The sequence below is a fragment of the Crotalus tigris genome, unplaced genomic scaffold (assembly GCF_016545835.1).
Source record: "Crotalus tigris isolate CLP2741 ecotype Arizona unplaced genomic scaffold, ASM1654583v1 scf7180000019095.371713, whole genome shotgun sequence".
Taxonomy (NCBI): Eukaryota; Metazoa; Chordata; class Lepidosauria; order Squamata; family Viperidae; genus Crotalus; species Crotalus tigris.
In genome coordinates this window covers 286,877-307,160 of record NW_024097372.1, presented here as the reverse complement: position 1 = coordinate 307,160, position 20,284 = coordinate 286,877, and positions in this window count along the sequence as shown.

Sequence of the window (20,284 nt, the reverse complement as noted above, 5' to 3'; positions counted from 1 at the left end):
CTGCATTTTGAAAAGGAGGAGGCTTGGTATTAACATGACCCCTCATGTTAGGATTTTATCTGGCTCTCCAGATTTTATCATCTGCTTAGCTACAGCCCTGATGATCATAGGTGGGGGTTTTAGAAGGAAGACAATAAGGCTCTAAATGCCTTGAGTTGCCATGCAAATGCCTCACAGGCATAGGCTGGGACTAATTTGTCTCAAGCATCATTGAAACAGATGCAAGCACAGTAATATGATTAAACAAGAGTTTCCTGCCAACACTTCTAAGCCAGTACAAGATCCTTAAAATGTGCTGGTGTCTTTATGGATCAGATCTCCTGCTGAGCATTAGTACAAAGGTACCAGGTAAAAAAGCACAGCACCATTCTCAGCTCCCTGTTTCCCTACACACTGCATAACTCCTACTCTCACCTGAAGGATGCCTGGCTTTTGTAAAGAGCTTTTAGCCCAATATACACTGGAAACAGCATTTACTGAACAAGAGATTACATCCTGTGCATGGTTGAAGGCTTAACTTTATGCTGCCATTTGGCCATGGAAGCACACTTTGGCAACAGTAATTGGCTCTACTCTGACAGCAGGCACCACATACAAAAATGTATGTCACACTGACCCAAAGTCAACTTTCAAAAGAAAAACAGCTTCGCTGTGTATGGGGCGGGAAGATGTCAAAATGAAGGGGATGCTTAACTCTTTCTCTACTTACCTCATTTCTACTTTACTTCACCTTTTCACCATGTTTTCAAATGAGAATTTGGCAGTCACAATTTCTCTTTTGTCTGGAGTTTTTTTTTAAACTTAAATGCCCACAAGAAAAATACATGCATTTAATGTGGTTTAGCAGCCAAGGAGATGGAAGTTAAAAAGCACCGCATAAAGACATTCACAGCAATGGCCTAATTTAGCTGTAAATAGGGATAGCTGCCTTTATTAAACTAACAGTTAAGGAGTGAAAGCAAGGTCACTTGGTTTTACCTACCTTTCTTTTTTTCCTAGAACACAATTTGTAACAAAATTCTTATTTATAATAATTTTGGTCCTGTGTTGAACCATTCTCATTTTACTTTTATCAACTATGAAGTACATCAAAGTGTTGTAGTACACTTTGTATCCTAATCATCTTTGCCTTTGCTTGATCTAATGAAAATTTTAAGTGTTTGTGGGCTATTAACTAGAAATAAAAATAGCATAATTATTTGGCTGGGTCCATCCTTCTTTTAAAGTAGTCACCTTGACTCATAGGAACCACAACAACAAAAAACCCTTGTGTTATATTGTTAGATTACTGGTCCATTTGTCAGTTTGGTTAGCAGTGATTTGCTGGCAATAATTCTCCAGGCTTCCATCCTGAGGTTTTTTCAATTCTAGTTAATCATTCCAAAGATTGAACCATGGATATTCTGCAGAGAAGACATGTTGCTACTAAGCTATAACTTTTTTTTAATGTCACCTAGATGGTTTTGTCTCAGAATGTTTCCTCAGATTTTTCTTCATGGCCTATTTCTTCTTTGTAGCCTGCATGATAGATGTTGGTCTGTTCAAGAATTATTGAACAGATCATAGATAGTGTACGAAACAAAGCAGGGTGAGGGGAAGTGAACTCGTGAGGTGACTGTCTTATTAAATTTCTACTATTATTCTCTTTCTGTATTTTAGCTCTGCTTTTATAATTTCTAATTCTTTTAAAATAATTATCATATAATGGTTTTAACTAATGATTACCTTATTTATTTAGTATTTTTAATGGATTGTTATAAGCTGCCCAGAATCACTTTGCATACAGATTGTGGATTGGTTGGACTAATATAATATGACATAAGGTAATAGATCCTTGTGTTAGCCCCTAGGTTAATTTATATTTAGAAAAATGTAGAAGTGGAGTTAATTAATGAAGAAAATATATTCTATTTCTTATTTATGAGTATAGCTGATTTATAAGACAAGTAAGTGGCCTGGAAACAATAATACTGTTCAAATAAAACACTGGTTCAAACTTTTAAATTTTCTCAGCCAGCATTATCATGATAGGCACTATTTGAGTCAAAAGTCAAGAGTTGTTTTTGGTTCATTTAGCTGTCTTCAGCTAAAGTCTTGAGATCTTTTTCAAAAGAAATGCTGGTTTGCATGTTTATGGAATTTTGCCATGAGGTTTGTGAGCTTTTTTCTTTTGTGCTATATTACATGCATACCCATTACAATTCCTTTTGGGATAAATAGAGTTATGGAAAAGAGAAAAGAAATAATAAACAATATAAGTTAATGACAGGAGGTAAGAAGAAACAAGAGGAAAACTCAACTAATAATACAGCATCACAGTCTGGTTTGGAAGCATCACTGCTTCAGACAGGAAGGCGGTGCAGAGAGTGGTGAGGATGGCTGAAAAGATCATTGGCAATTCCCTCCCTCCCATCCAGGATATAGCATAGAAGCGTTGCTTTTGCAGGGTCCGTAAGATTATCTGGGACACTACACATCCTCTTCCTGACCTGTTTTCCTTGTTACCTTCTGGGAGTAGGCTTCGTGGTATCCGAAGCAGAACATCCAGATTCAGCCATAGTTTCATTCCATACAGCATTAACCTTGTGAACAATCAAGCTTCCTCCTTCCATTATATATTCAAGATGAACAGTGTTTAATATTGAATTGTTATGTATATGTAGGGATGTGGGTCTATACATATGTTGTATATAGTATGTTTAGGTATGTGTCATGTATGTGTTCACTTTGAGAGCGGGCAACTACATTTTATTTTTGATGTGTGCCGTTGTGCCCACAGTAAAAAATAACAATAAAAGTTATCTTATAATAAATCTAGTTTCACCAATTTTATTCATTATTCTTCTCTATATCTTTCTACCCTTGCAAAACATTCTTACTTCTATCAAAGCCATACAACAATTCATACATTGCCATTTTTCTTTAAACTTGTTACTTTCTTTTTTCTGAAGATGTAATCAACCAAACCCTATTGTAATTTTGTGATCTCTACATTCCTTTAACTAAAAAGACTTGAGCCCTGTTATTGTGTTGATTTTTTTAATTGTTGAGGTTTAAAAATTTAGCTGCAACATTTACAATTTTTAATTAGGAATAATTTTCTGCAAAAGTGAGATAATAAATAAATAAAATAGCAAAATAAGGCAGCATAGAAGAAACCCACAATAGCTTCTAATAACAATATTATTTATTGATCAAATAGATGCATGTATGGTCTTTATTCATATATGGATAACTTCAGTAACCTCACACACAAATGCAGGAATTAAGCTGGTGCTCATACAGTAGGTAGGATTCAGCTGCTACTCCTAAATAAAGGAGTGCATAGATAATCAGTGAAAAGCAAAGATGCCTTTGTTAGCTGTGAGTCATCATCCCAGCTTTTCTTTGCTAGCCACTTTCTTTTAAATAGATAAATAAGATGATCCAAAAGGGTCAAGACTTGCCTTCTCTGTTTGCTTCATTCAAACAGGTTTGTGCCTCTGTGGGAGGAGGGGAAAGCTGAAAACTATACACACAAAAAATAGTACTGATATATCTAACTGTTGGAAGAAAAGTCTTCATCATGGTTCAGTCCAAGCTGGGAATAAACAAAATGGCAACTGCTTTAGAAAGAAGGTTGCAGTTTATTGAAGAGGGGAGCCAGATAGAAAGATAGTCTGGCAGAAAAAAGAGAAAAGAAAAAAGGCTGAGCACATGTAGGGAGTGGGTTTTTATACCCTCTGGAACCTTTTGTTTGGAGTTGCTTCCTGTTCCTGTTTTTTGAGGCTTTGTATTTCCTGTGTCATGTGTTTTGACCTGTGTTCCTTTGGCATCTGTGAGTTAATCCTATTATGTCCTGACTTAGACTTTGGGTGGGGTATGTAGATTTTAGGTGTCTTTGTCTTCCTAAGTTTCTAGCTCCAATCTTCCTGATGGTTTACACCATCAGGTTTACACCAGCTCTGTAGAAATGCAGGCATTTCTACAGAGCTGGTTTCTGCTTGGGGGAGGTAGACTTGGGGCTATTAAGAAAAACTGGGTATGCTTTTCTGCCTCTTTAAGATCCTTTGAGGAAATATATTTTTCTGCCCTTTAATATTTCCTTCTCTGGGGAGCTGACTTCCCACATAACGAAACCTCAGTTTGCAAGTCTCATTAGATTTTCATCTATAAATCTGGCTTGCAGGTAACTGAAATAACCTTTTTAATTTCTTATCCATTTTTTTGCCTACTGGGGTAGGGTGGGGAGATTAATTTACCCTGGGATTATTTCTGAGCCTAATACTAAATAGATATTTGTGTTTCTGTGCACACTAATCTTACCCTTGACTTAGTTATATATGAACAGAGTCTTCTAGTAAAATGAGAACTATGTAAGCTGCTTCATCCAAACATTCACCTTTGCTCATCCAGGATTTATCCTAGTCTTTTCTTCCCATACTCCAACACTATCTTGGAGACTACCAGAAAACCAACCAGCTGCACAGCTTGATTTAGGGTTGTGTACTGCTTCTGACTGGATCTCTAAGAAATGTTTGAAACCCACTGGAATCAAATGATAGCTCTGAACAGCAGCATCTTAAAGCAGATGCATCTTTTTCCTAGAATTTCTGTCCTTCTTTATAATTACCAAACATGAATGGCATGCCGGTTTCACTGGAAATTGAGAGGGTAATTTGACCTTTGCAGAGCAAATGTTTATATCATATTCTTCTAACTATAAATAAAAAATATTCAAATGGGGAGGAGGAAAATTAAGCTATATCCTTTTTCCCTTTAGGAAAAAAAGGCAGGGTAAGAGCTAGCATGAATCTCTGTAAAGCAGATAAAAAGATTAAACCCAGGCCTAACAATTATCTGTGACATCAGCACTGTAACCATTTAAATGCCTGTGCCTTTACAAGATGGTATTGTGGGATGGGTCATTACTCCTGTGTAATGTAGCTGTACTGCACCTCAATGAGATGGGTCATGTCATAGGGGTGATACTCTTTGCGTCTTTGAATGGTAGCTATGAAATTATTCAAACTGTTGGGTTGGGTTCCCCCCCCCCATTTTCAAGGCCTTCTCTTCTACTTTCAGAAACTAGAAAAGATTTATGTACATAAACTTCTTTGCCCACTGGATATGCTGGAGAAAGCCCAGGATGTGAGGCAATGCCCCAATTTGTATGTTGGAGAAAACTGTTTGGTTACCAAATAGGAAGAACAGAAACACAACCCCTGTCTTTATTGAGTCAGTCTTCTATCACATCATTGTCCACCTGAAAGCCTGACTAATTCAAGTCTAATTTAGAGGTCTACAGGAAGGGAAAGTATGAACTTTAAAATTAAGAACAAGGACAGTAGAACAAGCAACCACATAGGTTAGCTGGCCACTTGCTTGCTGTCTTCTGTATAGATAGTCCTTGACATACGACCACAATTAAATCTAAAATTTCTGTTGCTAAGCAAGACAGTTGTTAAGTGAGTTTTGCCCCATTTTATGACTTGCCACAGTTGTTAAGTTAGGAACATGGTTGTTTGCTTGTCAGAAGGTCACAATAGGTGATTACATGACCCGGTGTTCTGACCCAGCCTTCGTGAGTAATGATCAACTGCTTACTCCTAAGTAAAAATCCCTTTTATTAAACAAGCAGTAGCAGTCCCTGCTCACATCATTTCAATGTCTATTAGTTCCCAGCAGGGAGACTCAATTAACACGTCAGACACAAAACAAGTAGTCCCCACAAACCTGGTCTTGATAAAGAAATCTTGGTAAAGAATTCTGACTGATTGAAGTATCCTGTAACACAAATGGTTGTCTGCGACAACAGGCCACTCCCAATCTCCTCCTATTTATGTTCCAGCCAGGGAGGGGGTGGCTAATGTCTCCTTCTTTTCCCTGAGATCTGGCCCATTGCCTTCCGTTGCTCTCCTCTCCGTGCCTATCGGTTCCTCCTCCTCACTCAGTTCAGGCCCTGAAAACAGTTGCCTCTCCACCTGAGCATGGGCAGATGGCCCCGGCTCTGCATCTGGTTCTGAGTCTTCTTGCTCATCGGAGCCTTCCAAAGACTCCAATGTTAATCCAGCTCCTCCTCCACCACCTCCTCCTCATCTGACTCAGCTGCTAGCTCTGCTGGCAGCCAACAGGACAACATCCAGGACACTGCAACTGCCATAAATACATGCCAGTTGCCAAGTGCCCAAATTTTGATCACATGACTATGGATATGCTGAAACAGTTGTAAGTGTGAAAAACAGTCGTAAGTCATTTTCTTCAATGCCATTGTAATTCTGAATGGTCACTAAATGAATGGTTGTAAGTTGAGTACCTGTAATGCATTTCTATTAAATTATAATTGTTTCTAAATTAGCAACAATTGTACATAACAGAATTTTCTACAGATTTATATTTGATATTTTTTAGGGCATTGTTCTTTTTTACAGTCATTAAAGGAACATCATTTTACCTTTTAACACAAAAGAGAACAATCTTATTCATGCCTATGTAGAAGTGCAACACTGAGTTAGTGTGTCAGAAGAATTATAAACCAATCGTATGAAGACTCTTCATTTTTTGCATTTCTGTTGCAAAAAAAAATAAAGAGGCTAAAGCTTAGTAATCTAATTTGCTTCTGGGCAAATACAAAGTGCTAATAAATATTTATTTAAGCCCCCAAAGGCTTGGATTTGAATCAGTTCATAGAGTGCCTTCAGCTGCTTGATCCCAACTGTTCAGTAAAGTCATCTGGAGAATTCGGTCACAGCTGCCACAGATCATCAGATGGTGGCTTAATTTTTGGTAGTGAATCCTTATTTAGAAAAGTGGACTGATACCTTGGGCTGTCTTTAAGACAGTCATTAAAATTAAATTGTGTTTCCAGGCTGTCAAGTGATGTTTTAATTTTTTAAAAATGTTTTGATAAAGTAATCTGTTATATGAATATATGTCACATTTAAAGTCTGTTTACATATGGTATTTTAAAAAATGACTTATGACTGGTCCTCACACTTCCAGCCATTACAGCATCCCCATGGGCACGTGATCAAAATTCAGGTGCTTGGCAATTAGCATGTATTTATAACAGTTGCATTGTCCTGGGGGAGGGGTCATGTGATTGTCATTTGGATCTTCCCAGCTAACTTCTGACAAGCAAAGTCAATGGGGGAATTGCTTAATGTGTGATTCACTTAACTGGGGTGATTCACTTAACAACCGTGGAAAAATAAGTCATAAAATTGGATGCAACTCACTTAACAACACCTCACTTAGCAATAAAAATTCTGGTCCCAGTTGTGTCATGAGTCAAGGACTACCTGTAATAAAAAAGGTGTAATAAACATTTGTTAATATACAAGGAGTCCTTGTCTTACGACCACAGCTGAGCCCAAAATTTCTGTTCTTATGTTAAGGGAGTTTTGCTCCATTTTACAACCTTTCTTGCCACAGTTGTTAAGTGAATCACTGAAGTTGATAAGTTAGTAACCTGGTTGTTAAGTGAATCTGGCTTCCCCGTTGACTGATTGTCAGAAGGTTGCAAAAGGGGATCATATGACCTTGGGACACAGCAATGGTCATAAGTATGAACTAGTTGCCAAGTGTCTGAATTTTGATCACATGACCATGGGGATGTTGCAAAGGTTGTTAAGTGTGAAGAATGATCATAAGTCACTATTTCAGTGCTGTTGCAACTTTGAACGGTCACTAGATGAACTGTTGTAAATCGAGGACTACCTGTATTTCATAAAGTTAAAAAAAAATTCTAAGCAAAACAATTAATTGGACCAAAAACCAAGACGTAGACCCAAATTTGGGCATGACAATTTTATTGCTTGCTAAAACTAACGTGCCAAAATAATAAACAGGATTATTATAATATTGACAGCTTGAGACAAAGGGAAAAGATTAAAACTCTCTGGGGAAAAATATTTTGAAATCTGTCCCCAAAACTTTCTACATTCTGAAAGTTGAGTTATCTCAGTATTTCTAATTGAGAGGCTTGAAGAAATCTGATGGTTCTTTATTTATTTATAGCTTGTGCTCACGTTTATGCAAATAAGGAACAAATCCAGTGGCAAGCTTAAAAAAAAAAAACCCGGAGATCTGACTGACTGAATGCACAAAAGAGCAATTGCACATCTTTTAATGCATTCTCTTAAGGAGTGAAAAAGAAACAACAATCACAAGGCAAGAACTTTGCAATACAATTGCCTTGAAAAGGCAACAAATATTTCTCACAAAATAAATACTGTCCATTCTCGTCAGCTTTTCTCCCACTTCCTTTGTGTTCCAAGAAATTGCCAGTAATGAAAACAGAGCAGAGCCAATCAAATTGTTGTGTATACTACTGCACTGTGGAAACTGGAAACCCTGCATTTCAAGTAAGTGTTATGCATTATTCATAGCCTATGCATGTTTATGTAAATTAACAAAGGCGGAAGTGTATGGTGAAGCAGTATTAGTAAGTGAAATAATGATGGGGGAAAGTACTATGCTTAAAATGTATGTTAACAAAGATACTGTCCTTAAACTACTTCATTAACATACACCCATGCACACTCACACACCCACACACCTACACACACAGAGAGACATATATTCAAGAGGTTACATCCTATGAAAAAACTGAAATACATGATCTTTTACTTAAGAAACTTGCATTTTTATCCTTTTCCCAGATTACAGCTATACAATAAAGCTTTATAAACAGTAAGAAAAGAAAGGTATGCATGCATCAATATCATTGTCAAACATATAATACCCTAAAATATTAGAATGTCTCAAGTGAGAGTCTAAAATGTGATCAAAGTAAAAGGGGGGCATTGGATTTTGAAATGTACCGGTAGTTAAAGAAGAGGTAAATTTATATCTTGATAGGATCACTAGACAAGGTGTAATTCAAACTGCATCCCCATCCCACCCCCAAACAGAGTAATTTGGGTTAAGATAAATACTCTGCAGACACAAAGAAAAGCTGTTTTCTCTTTCTGTCTATCTCTTTCTTTCCACAGCCAGTGATAGGAGGAGCAAGGAGGAGAAAGGGGAGGAGAAGAAAGACTTGATTGTAATGCTCATTTGCAGGAGATCTGTGCTTTAGAATTGAATGTGTGGCCTTTTGCAGCTTACTGACATACAGTATAATTTTCTGCAGGTTTTCTATGCATACTGCATTGTGATTTGATAGAGGAAAACAAGATTCTTCAGCTATCTCCTTCCTCTTTCTTTAAATTTGCTTGAAGCTTAGCATTCAAAAGCCTCTCTTGATTTTTCACTCAAATTAAATACCGTAATCTTCCAAAAGCAACTATTGATATGTGTATAATTTAGTTACTTAAATATTATTTTAGCTTGACTTCCTACTAAATTTATTGTATCTCTGTGTCCAATATATAAGAGATTGAGAAAACATAATACTAAAAAGTGTTTACAGCAAAAGAAGATTTTGCACTGCATCTGAATATTCTCAGGAGTAGATTTGATTGAGCCTATAGGTTATCCAGGCAACTGGGTTTTTCTTTTTTTTAATCTCTGATATGTATTGATCTGATGCCTTCCAGAACCAGAATAATTTTTTAAGAGATAAGATAGCTGTTATAAAAAAAAGTGAGACTTTCCAGAATTGGGTATTAACATGTATTGATTCTAGATTTAATATGAATATCAAAATTGAAGGTAAAAGTACCTCACCACACTTTGCCTTTTGCCATATTCTCCTCATGCTGCCATTTTGATAGTAAGATCCCAATTGCTACTGAATGCAGTCCTTCAAACTTCTGCATTTCCTTAAACATTTTATTCTTGCCAAGTCTGTGGATGGATAGTATCCTTTTGGATAGATCAGAATTGGATATCAGATGATAACAGAATATTAATATAGACGTGGGACTTTTAAAATAATTTGACCTCTCCTTCAGTGGAACTATCCTTTCAACTCCCAATCCACTCTAATAAATTACACTTACTCAAATTTGCTCCCCAAAGCTTGCCATTCTTTGATAAGGAATGGTCAGGTCATTGTAGTAACTTAAATGCAAGACAATAGATGCCAGATAGGCATCATAAGTGGGAAAGGTACATTTCCTGCTGATATTCAAGAAGAGAAGAACAATACTTTAACTGAGCAACTACTGAAAGGCCCTTAGAAGAATTATCTTTGTTTTCCTTCATTTGAGACCAGTAACTTATTCCACTGGCATACATTAAAAGGTTTGTGTCACAGCAACACTTTCATCAGTCTGTCCCTCACTTTTTACCCCTCAAGGATGCTGTGAAATACATGGTCATGCTTCCTATTTTGATGTTATTGACATCCTCCAAGACCCAAGGTCAATCAAGCCCTTTTTAGCATGCATCACATGCATACCAAAAGGGTGGGGCTTCAAGTGCCCAGTTGACCTGCTATCTTGATGCTGTTGACTTTCCTTCCCCCCCCCCCCCAAACCACTGATCAGAAATACTTTATCTCTTTGTTCTTTACTACCATAACAAGACTAGCAAAGAGGAACATTCTAAGAATGGCCATGGTCCAGCTCTGAAGCAGGCTTCTATCATCTGGAACACCAAAAATGATCTTTTGCTTTGGATCAAGCTACTACAAGAATAGATATATTGGCATGAATTGGAAAACATTTGGTTTTTCACATCCTTAGTATATAGGCATTTCTGATTGATCTTCCTCAAGAAAGCAGCCATATGGTGACAACGCACAAAACATGGTCTTTAAATTCTGGAAGTGTCCATGGACCAAAAAAGGTTGATTATCCTGATCTTTATGAGGGGAAATTACAGGTTACATTCTTTTGCATCATTCATATGATATCTGCCCTGCTCTCATTATCCCCTTTTTAGTCAATAGACTAATCAATATGATGAGTTTTGTTGTATACTTAATAAGTTTGATAGATCTGAAGTTTTCAGTAATTCTCAACAGCGTAAAACTCTATGCTGCTGTTTGCAAAGTTAGGCAAAGTTGGCCGAGATCATGACTAATTTACAGCATACAAGTAAGTGTCCAATTCAATAGGTGCAACTGGTAAACACGCTATTGTTTCTCTCATGTGGATTAGTATGATATTCTGAATTTATATACCATTAGGATCATTTCTGTACATCTGCTGATATGCTAGGTTGTTTACTTTTTGATGAAAGTCTGTAATAAATACTTTTTAAATTCCTAATTGACCTATTCTACTTTTTTTTTACTTTGGTTCCCCAAAAGATGCTGATGCATGCATGAGTAATTTATATTACAAAGATACTATTAATCAAGGGTGCTGCTTCTGCCTAGCAGTTTTTGCTACTTTTATCCCCTTTCTCAATCCCTTACAAACCACTCTGAAATTGGTCTTCAATACTTTCATGAGCTAAAATACTGATAAAATTTACTTATAAAATAAGATAAAGATGCTCCAAGAGAAGATGAACAGCTGTTTGTGTCTGTGTGGTTACACAACAGTCTTCCTGGTAACAATGGAAATGGTTTGCAACTGTCTTCCTGCAGGGTGGATTTTTTCCCCCTCTTTTTAACTTCTCCGCCTAACTTACAATTCTGTATTCAATGGTCTTTCATCCATGGAATAACCTGGACTGATCCTGTTTATATTTGGAGTCCAGGCAAAATTTCCCAGATGCTATTACTGCTAAAACAGCTGAATTATAGGATAATTGAAGTGATTTGGAATAACAAATATATTCCACTGGTACATGTATTAATTTGTATGGCTGTTCGCAGTTTAGCTGATTGTGCATACACACGTATGCATGCACATACACACAGAGAGATTGTTATGATGGAAACTCTTCCTGCTGTGAAAGTGCCATTCCTTCAGTTTCTATTAAAATGCCTTTGCTAGCTCTGGTGCTAAAAGGATAACATGGCAACACTTGTTGAAACAGATGTTGAGAACAGCTGGAGCCTGCAATATAGAGCATCTATGGCCCTTCTTCCACTGCTGAATTAAAGTGATATCCATTCATCCTTGAATCAGGCAGAAATTCTATGGCATGAAATTTGCTGTGTCATTGCTAGCTTCTTCCCTGCCTGTCCTGCCTCTGTTCTGAATGGCGCTGTCTTGATTATGTATACACGGCACATGATAAACTAAGTGACTGATGCACTCCTCCACCTTTTCTGTCTTCCTCTTCTGGACATCAACAGCTAGTGGGAACAATAGCTGTTGATCAATCACAGCATTGTGATGGGAATGAAGCAGGAATGACAGCAGAATTCTTTGTTGCCTCTTGGTTCTTCTCTGTGTTTCTCTATCCTAAACTTGTTGTAACCTGAGTGAGATCATTTTCCTTTTTAGGAAAAACCTTCAACAAAGGAAGTTGAGTTTGAGTTTCTCTCAAATTCCTTTTTTATCTTTTGCAAGCAACAAATACCGATTTCCATATTTCTCTGTGCTTTGTTCTATGTAGTAGTTCTGCGTAGGGGCAGAATGGTTGGTCTCTTTGTTCCATTTTTATATTATTTGCACTTAAATTGGTAAGGATCATAGAGTTAAAGCATTTACAGCTGTGCTGATTGAACAGTCAAACATTTTTAGCAGTTTTAAAAGGCCATCATCCCAACACTAGTGTGTGTTCGGTTCATTTGGGTGTGAACCAAAAATGAAGAACTCAATAGGCAACACTTTAATCCCATATAAACTAACAGATTTTACACACCTCATAACTGGTTTTGGATGCTATAAGGTGATGGGGAAAATTGACTTTAACTTGAGTTAAAGTTTAACAATGAAGGATGACTTAAGCTTTTTTCACTCAAAGTCTGGTGATCAGATGAAAGAGATTGCAGGAAAAAAGATGTTGCCAGATATATTTGGACTGTTGTTAAGTGCAAGGGGAAATGGATTGTGTGGGGGTGGCAGAAGCGGAATGGGACAACTTGCCACAGTCAACTCACTGCAGCCAACTCACCATGGCCAACTCGGTGTGAGACAACTAGCTCGGGGATAATTTAACAATTCTATTTAATTATGTAAAATAAATAAAAAAATATTTTAATTTTTGCAATTCACATTTCATTCTGTCCGTCCTTTTGCATCCTTTCTTTAATGATTTTATTCCACTATTTCTTTGATATTAGTATAACTCTTGTCCCTCAGCAGGTTGTCCTGCAGCAAGTTGGCCATCCTGAGTTGACCATGGCAAGCTGGCCATGGCAAATTGTCATAGACCCAGTAGAGGAGAGGGTGGAAGAAGAAAAGATAACATAGTAACTCCATTTTGCTGAGAGGTTAGAAGATGGGTGAAGCAAATCCAGATAACTGGTAGTGGCAGTAGATTTGACAGAGAATTTGATGCTGATCAGGAGGATTAAGATCAGATTTGTGTTATGATTGCCTGCAGTTAGATTTATATACATGCTGAGCTTGCTTCATGAGCTGTAAGCCATTTTTTTTAAAAAAAATGCCCCACATAAGCCTGCATGCATGTATGTAAATTTGTTCTAGCAGCCCACTCCAGAAGACTGGATGGCTTATAACCCAGAAGAAAGGGCTTATCTCTGAGGGGGAAAATGTTCCAGAAGTTGTGAATCTAGATAGGGAAGTGAGAATGACCTTGAAGAAGGGGAGGAAGGGCAGTGGTCATATAAAAGAAGTCTGAATATGGGGCAGAAAAGTAATATGAGAAAACATCTCACATAAAACCCATCTCAGACTCTAAGATAAAGATAGATAAAGAGAGGGAAGGAAAAAATGCATTCAGACTTGCAAGAGTCTGTTACTATCTCTTTACAATAAAAGTAGTATTGCTTTCTTGACATTGGTTTCCCAGTCTGGTTCACCATGAAGGGCCATGCCAGAAAAAAAAAAGCACGCTTATTTGGATCTGCAAAGTGACAACATTTATTAGAGAGGACCTGGAGCACACCCTCTTTCAAGGGCAGAAGAGCCAGCCCTTCTCTCAAAGAGGCTGATATCACTGATGTCAGTGGTGGTGCAGTGGTTAGAATGCAGTATTGCAGGCTAATTCTGCTCACAGCCAGGAGTTTGATCGTGACTGGTTCAAGATTGACTCAGCCTTCCATCCTTCCGAAGTTGGTAAAATGAGGAGCCAGATTGTTGGGAGCAATCTACTGAAATTTGTAAACTGCTCAGAGATGCTGTAAAGCATTACTGAGTGGTATATAAGTCTAAGTGCTATTGCTAAGTGCTATTGCTATGTGGATCCATAGCTTGGTAACTTCCAGGTTATCTTAACAACCTGAGAGGATCTTACAAAATGGTTGCAGAGCAAACAGGCAGAGGAGTTCCCCTGTACACTTCCTCAGATGTCACAGAATTGAATTCATTCTAGATGGACTTGCTCAGTTGGAATCCAACTCTGAGCAAATCTGAGGGATGATGTAGGCTAGCACTCATATTTAGTTGAATTCATTATTTTTGTTTTTCTCTGATAGTGTTTGAGATTTTGTCTTTCTCCAAGAGTGCTTCTGATACTTAATCTCATGGAACTCCTTGGAGAACCAAGGAGCATCCTAGGTTTGAAGTAGGGGCTGCTTAGAACCTATCTGGCCCAAAGCCTCAAATACTTATTTATTCCAGGCTGCAATAAAGGCTCAACTAAACTGTCCAAGAGGTCCTCAGGAAAAGCCCTAAGATCCGTCTGGAACCCAGTCAGGTCCATCAGACATCTGGAGTGGGCAGCCAATCAGACACTGACTGGACAAAATAATCCCAGCTTTGCTCTGGATTAGCCAAAAAGCAAACAGACAAGCATATTCAGACTTCATAAGAGAGTCAACATTATGGGGAAATGTGCCAGTGAAAGAGAGTGTAGATATATCCTAAATCTTATAGTCTTGAGGATGCTAAATTTTTTATTGGGAAAAGATGTTGCTTACTCCATCTTAATATGCCTGACAACAGTGCTTGCATCTGATTAGTGGATGGAGACAATGAGTTTTTTAAGCAGCTATGGGAATACGGTAATATTCTGATGTCCTGCCTAGTTGGGCTGAAGCCAAGAAAAATAGCTTTATATTCAACTATATTGCACATTTTCTACCTTAAAATATATATCAGAGATATGGCTAAGGGGTGAAATGTGTATTTCATAACTACAGTTATGGTTTTTCTCTCCACTATGCCTAACTTGGCAATAGAATTCAGAAGAAAATCCTTCTTATGGATCTGAGAAGGTGAGGCAGTCAAAATTGAGACTATATATTGGATGGATCCATTGTTTGATTTGGCATTAGCTTCATATATTCAAAAACACCAATAAGAACATAAGTCAGTTTGTACATTTTGATCCAGTCATCTTACGTGGCTTTCAAGCAAGCTATATAAAATAACATTTTTTCCCATTTTAATTTGTTGCTAACATATTTCCATATAAGAAGCAGGGGAGGGGGAAATGCAGTTGTCAACTGTCTTTCTAGCAATTGCAAGGATTTATTTATAGATGTAATTTCTCAAAAGACCGTTCCATGTGTAAGAATGGAATTGCTGGAAAATGTTGGCAATTATTTTGCAAGCTGTGGTTTCTCCCTTGCATGATGCTATAGCTTATTTGCATACAGTATGATTGAAAATGAAACTCTGACACCTAGGATTTCACAAATATCAAGCAGGGTTGGGGGGGAAAAGCCAATTTAAAACAAATAAATACTGCCACTTATAGATCACAGACAGTGTTGCACCTGCTAAGTATTTCGGCCGTTTGTTTTGTTAATGCACATTTATGAATATTTTATTAAAATAAATATATCAGTTTTTAACTCTTAGATAGCAGACAAGAGAGTATCTTGATAAATTTCACAATTGGTTGATTCAAAAGCTATCCTACAAGTGGAAGATGTCTTTTGAAAACTAAATATATAAAATAGACGTTCTCTAAAAAAAGTTTGTTTTTTAATATGTATGGATTTATTGACCCCCGTGGCCAACCAGAAACCTGAAAATTGCTGCAGAATCATTATACATTACACTAATTTTAAATATGTATATTCCAAATTGTTCCCTAGAACTCACCTAGAGTGAAATACTATCAAATATTAGGTTCACATACACCACTTACAGAATTCTGAAATTACCTTATAGATATTGTAAAATGCATTAGGATTTCTGTGAGCAGCAGTTTAGAAAAATCTCTTATAGAGAAATAAATAACAAGGTACACAATCCTATGGTCTGTTGCATATCTCTTTCCTTTCCAAGCAACAAACACACACACACACACACACCCTCTTATTTAATGTTTAGAGTGCAGGTTAATCTTTATGAATAAAGTCCTCTAAAATTACTTTCAACCTTATAGACAAAATCTTGATATACAGTTTGTAGTCATTATTCAATAAAGGTATTGGTTGATAATTTCTTGTTAAAGTCAGCCTCTTTCCAGATATCAGAAATCTTCCTGTAAAATAATATTATTTGTTGTAAAGATTGTAAAAGTTCCTACTCAAAACCTTTATAATAAGACACCATGAGGCCATCTGGACTAAGTGTTTTTCCTGTTTTAGTTTTTCAAACATATATTTCCCTTACTGTTACAGGCTCATTCAAAATTTTACTGATTCTCTGTGATCTTTGATAAATTCTGTTTACATAAGTATTCATCCATTTCCCCTCCCAAAGAAATATTTGATATTTATATGTAGAATAATACATTGTTCACATATTTTCATTATATTAATACAGTATTTCTTCTTGAAACTTAGCACTTTTTTTCTTGCAGCTTATATGCCAACTACTTTCTGTGTTTATGTACAAATTCAAAATGTCTTTGTTTTCTCTCACTATTAACACAGATAGTAGCCTCTGTAGAAGCTTAATTTGGTGAATAATAGTTAACCTCCTTGAGAATTTTTAAAATTCGTATTTTTTTACTCTTATCCAAAATCATTTGTATTTTCTCTTGACTTGCCTTTTCTTTTTAAATTCACTACCATGTTGTACAATATAAAATATCCTCTTATTAAAACTTTACTTGCAACCCAAATTATTCTTACTTCTGTACCTTTATTAAGATTATTCTGAAAGAAATATTTTAACTTCTTTTTGCAATCCTCCACTACCTAACATTTTCACTGGAACATCTCATTCAATCTCCACCCAAAAGACCTGTTTTTTCATTTAAAATGTTAAGTCAGTAACATATTTTAAGGAAGTTTTTGGCAATGTCTCTTTTTATGTACATTAATATGCATAAAACAAACCAAACTAATAACCAAAGACTTAGAATACCAAATCACCTCTATTCTTGAAATCACCTCTATATTTTTCAGAAAAATCAGGAAACTCTTTTGTGTCAGCAGTTTTATATCTCCATACAACAACAAGAGCCAAATTAACCATCAAATACGGGGAAAAAAAACCTTTGGCAGTTTGCATTTTGTATTTTCAATATTTTTCTCAGAAGTTCTACTTTTTTAGGGGGAAAACCATTCCATTCCAATCTCTCCGAAGACACCATTTTTCATAAGTAAAATCCAATAAAATTCCACATTAAGCATTTATAATTCATATTTAGGCCAAGATTTTAGAAAAGTCAATTTATTCAACTTTAGTATTATGTGAGCAATTAAAATTTCATTCAAAGAGCACTAATCATCAAAATGGAATTGTTTATTGCGTTCAGATTGAATAAGTTCACCATTATTTTGATCAGCTATTTTAATGTTTGCCATACCTATAATAAGTGAGTATTAAAAGCAGTTAAAAAGAAAATACTTCTGAAAGTTAAAAAGTATAAATTAAAATTAATATTAAACTAATTAGTAATATTTGTGAAATAAGCCTTATTCTCCCCTCTAGCAAATAAAAAAAAAATCTCTTCCTGAGCTATGCCAGGAATTAATCATTTTGCCTAAGAAACTGAATTATTAATATCTTAGTGAACAAAATTAGTTTTTCAGAAAGTTTATAGTTTGTCTCAATTACTAATCTGGTATCTAAGTTTCCTTTTTTTATCCCATGTTGGGATACTAGAGCCACTTTAATGTAGCAGTCTGGTGAAACTCACTCACCTCCACAAATAACAAAAAAGATTGTGACATAACTAGGTCATGTAAATATAGGATTTTTTTTCTCCTTCTTTCTTAAAGGTTATCCTGAGGAAATAGAGACAGTCCTTCCACAAATTATGTTTATCACTCTTTGAGAACTTGCAAGGTATGTCATTATGTTTTAACAGTGTAATTAGTTAACTTAAATCTTCTCCGACAACTGGAATCACTAGGCAAGCAACATAATTTAGGAACCATTAAAGTGATAGTGGTGTATACATTTCCATGTTATTGATATTAATTGTGGTATTTTATTTAAGTTGGTTAGAATGGGATGCAAAGCTCATGCCCAGAAACAAAATACCACTGAAAGTTATTCATGCAAAGTCTAAAGACAAACATATTATAGTCAGCAAAATAGTCAGAAACTCATCAGAAGCAAGTATAGAAACTGTAATGCTTTCTGTCTTGCTAACTAAACAAACTGCATAGATCAGTGGTTTACCAATAGTCTATAATTCTCCCCTGCCCAAAAACTGATACTTGATGATGTATTTCTTCCCATAGTTGGAAGTAGTACATTAATATACACAATTGCAATTTTCAGAATGTAGATTTTTCTGTGATGAACAGCAGATGAACAGCAGAACACTGTGATTTAGGAAAACATTGTGATGAACAGCAGACTGGAGTTTCACAAAGACACCACATTTTTCCTTTTTTCTATACCTGTATTTACAATTTTGTATAGCACTCAGAGATGAATCTATTTAGGAAAAGAGTAGTAGGAGTAGCAGTTTTTTTAATCTTGATTTTCTACAAATGTTTGATACAAACTGGAGGGCACAATAAATGTATTTTTTATTTCCTAAATCATTTATCTTGGAAAATATGGACTGTTCTTTACAGGAGATAATTAAATTGGTCTTGGACAAATTTTCTATAGACTATATGATTCTGGCAAGCAATAATGCAAAAAGTATGCTTTAAGCAGCATGGCAGAATGAGTTATGACACTCAAAAACCATCCATTGCAATATATTATAAATAAGAACCCATTTGTGATGTATCAACATATTTTTCTCGCACTTCTTCCAAAAGAGGACACAATGGAGGAAACAGATTATTCTTTGTTTCTAGGCATCCTGCCAGTTTCTGGGTCATTATCTTTAGTGCTGCGTGCTCTAATTCTCCAACAAGTGTCAGTAGTTGTTGGTTTTCCAGTTTTTTCAGACAAAAAATTATTATTGTTATATATTTTTTATAATTTCATTAACATTCTTTTAGGTGTATTCTTAACAGGTTTTTTTAGTTTCTTGATTTGTCCAGACTGTAGTATTTTAAATTTAATTTCAGTCTATTTCTTTCCCCCTTAGTATTAATTCGCCACTTCCATCTATGAAGGAATGGGGATATAGTCCCCTCCACTTTTGAAAGTTTTCTTGCTTTGTGGGTCTTTCCCAAGGATTCAGTTAGTAGATAGAAAAGATCGATATTCTCACCAGTTCCAAGCACGCTGTTCACCGATGTTCTTGTTCATGCTCTTGGACTTCGGCTGCAGGTAGCTTGGGCTAGATGCCCTAGCTGATGCCACACTAGCCTTTCTCCTGTCAGGTAAGAGGGCTTCCCCCGGATCGAACAAAATGACCGGCGTTGTTTCGTGATCAATAGAGCGCCCCTCCTTCACGGTCACCTCTTCAGGGCAACTTCAGTCCCATTTAGGGTCCCCCTGGCAGGATGAAACTGGCCATGGGGAGCGGAGCTTCACTATTCCACAGCCATGCAATATGGTGCAAAAGTCCTATTATTTCAGATTGTTTAGACTACATTTTAGGAATACTATAATCAGAGTTCCAGCCTCATTCTTGCACATTAGTTTTAACGGTAGTTCTGGGGAATGTCTGCTAGAACCTGGAAGATTAATCATATAGAGTTCCACAAACCTTTATGTAATTTTCCCATTTATTAACAGTTATTAACATCAAATGGTACCACTGAAGGTTATACAACCAGGAGTGGGAAAGCTGTGACCCTAAATTGAACGTAGCTCTTAGCTCCTTTTGTGGAGCCTATGGGAATGACAGCTATATGATTTTCCATGCTTTCCAATAAAAATAAGTAGGCTAAATATATCCATTTTACTTAACCTTGCCAATGAAAAAGGAATGAAAATTCCTCTACTGCAGTGGTTCTCAACCTTTCTAATGCCGTGACCCCATAATACAGTTCCCCATGTTGTGGTGACCCCCCAACCACTTATACATCACCGGGTGCCAAGGGCGTGGCCAAAGAAAAGGGGGAAAAAATGGCGGACAGCCTTGTTTGGCGACCCCCATGAAATGGTCATTCAACCCCAAATGG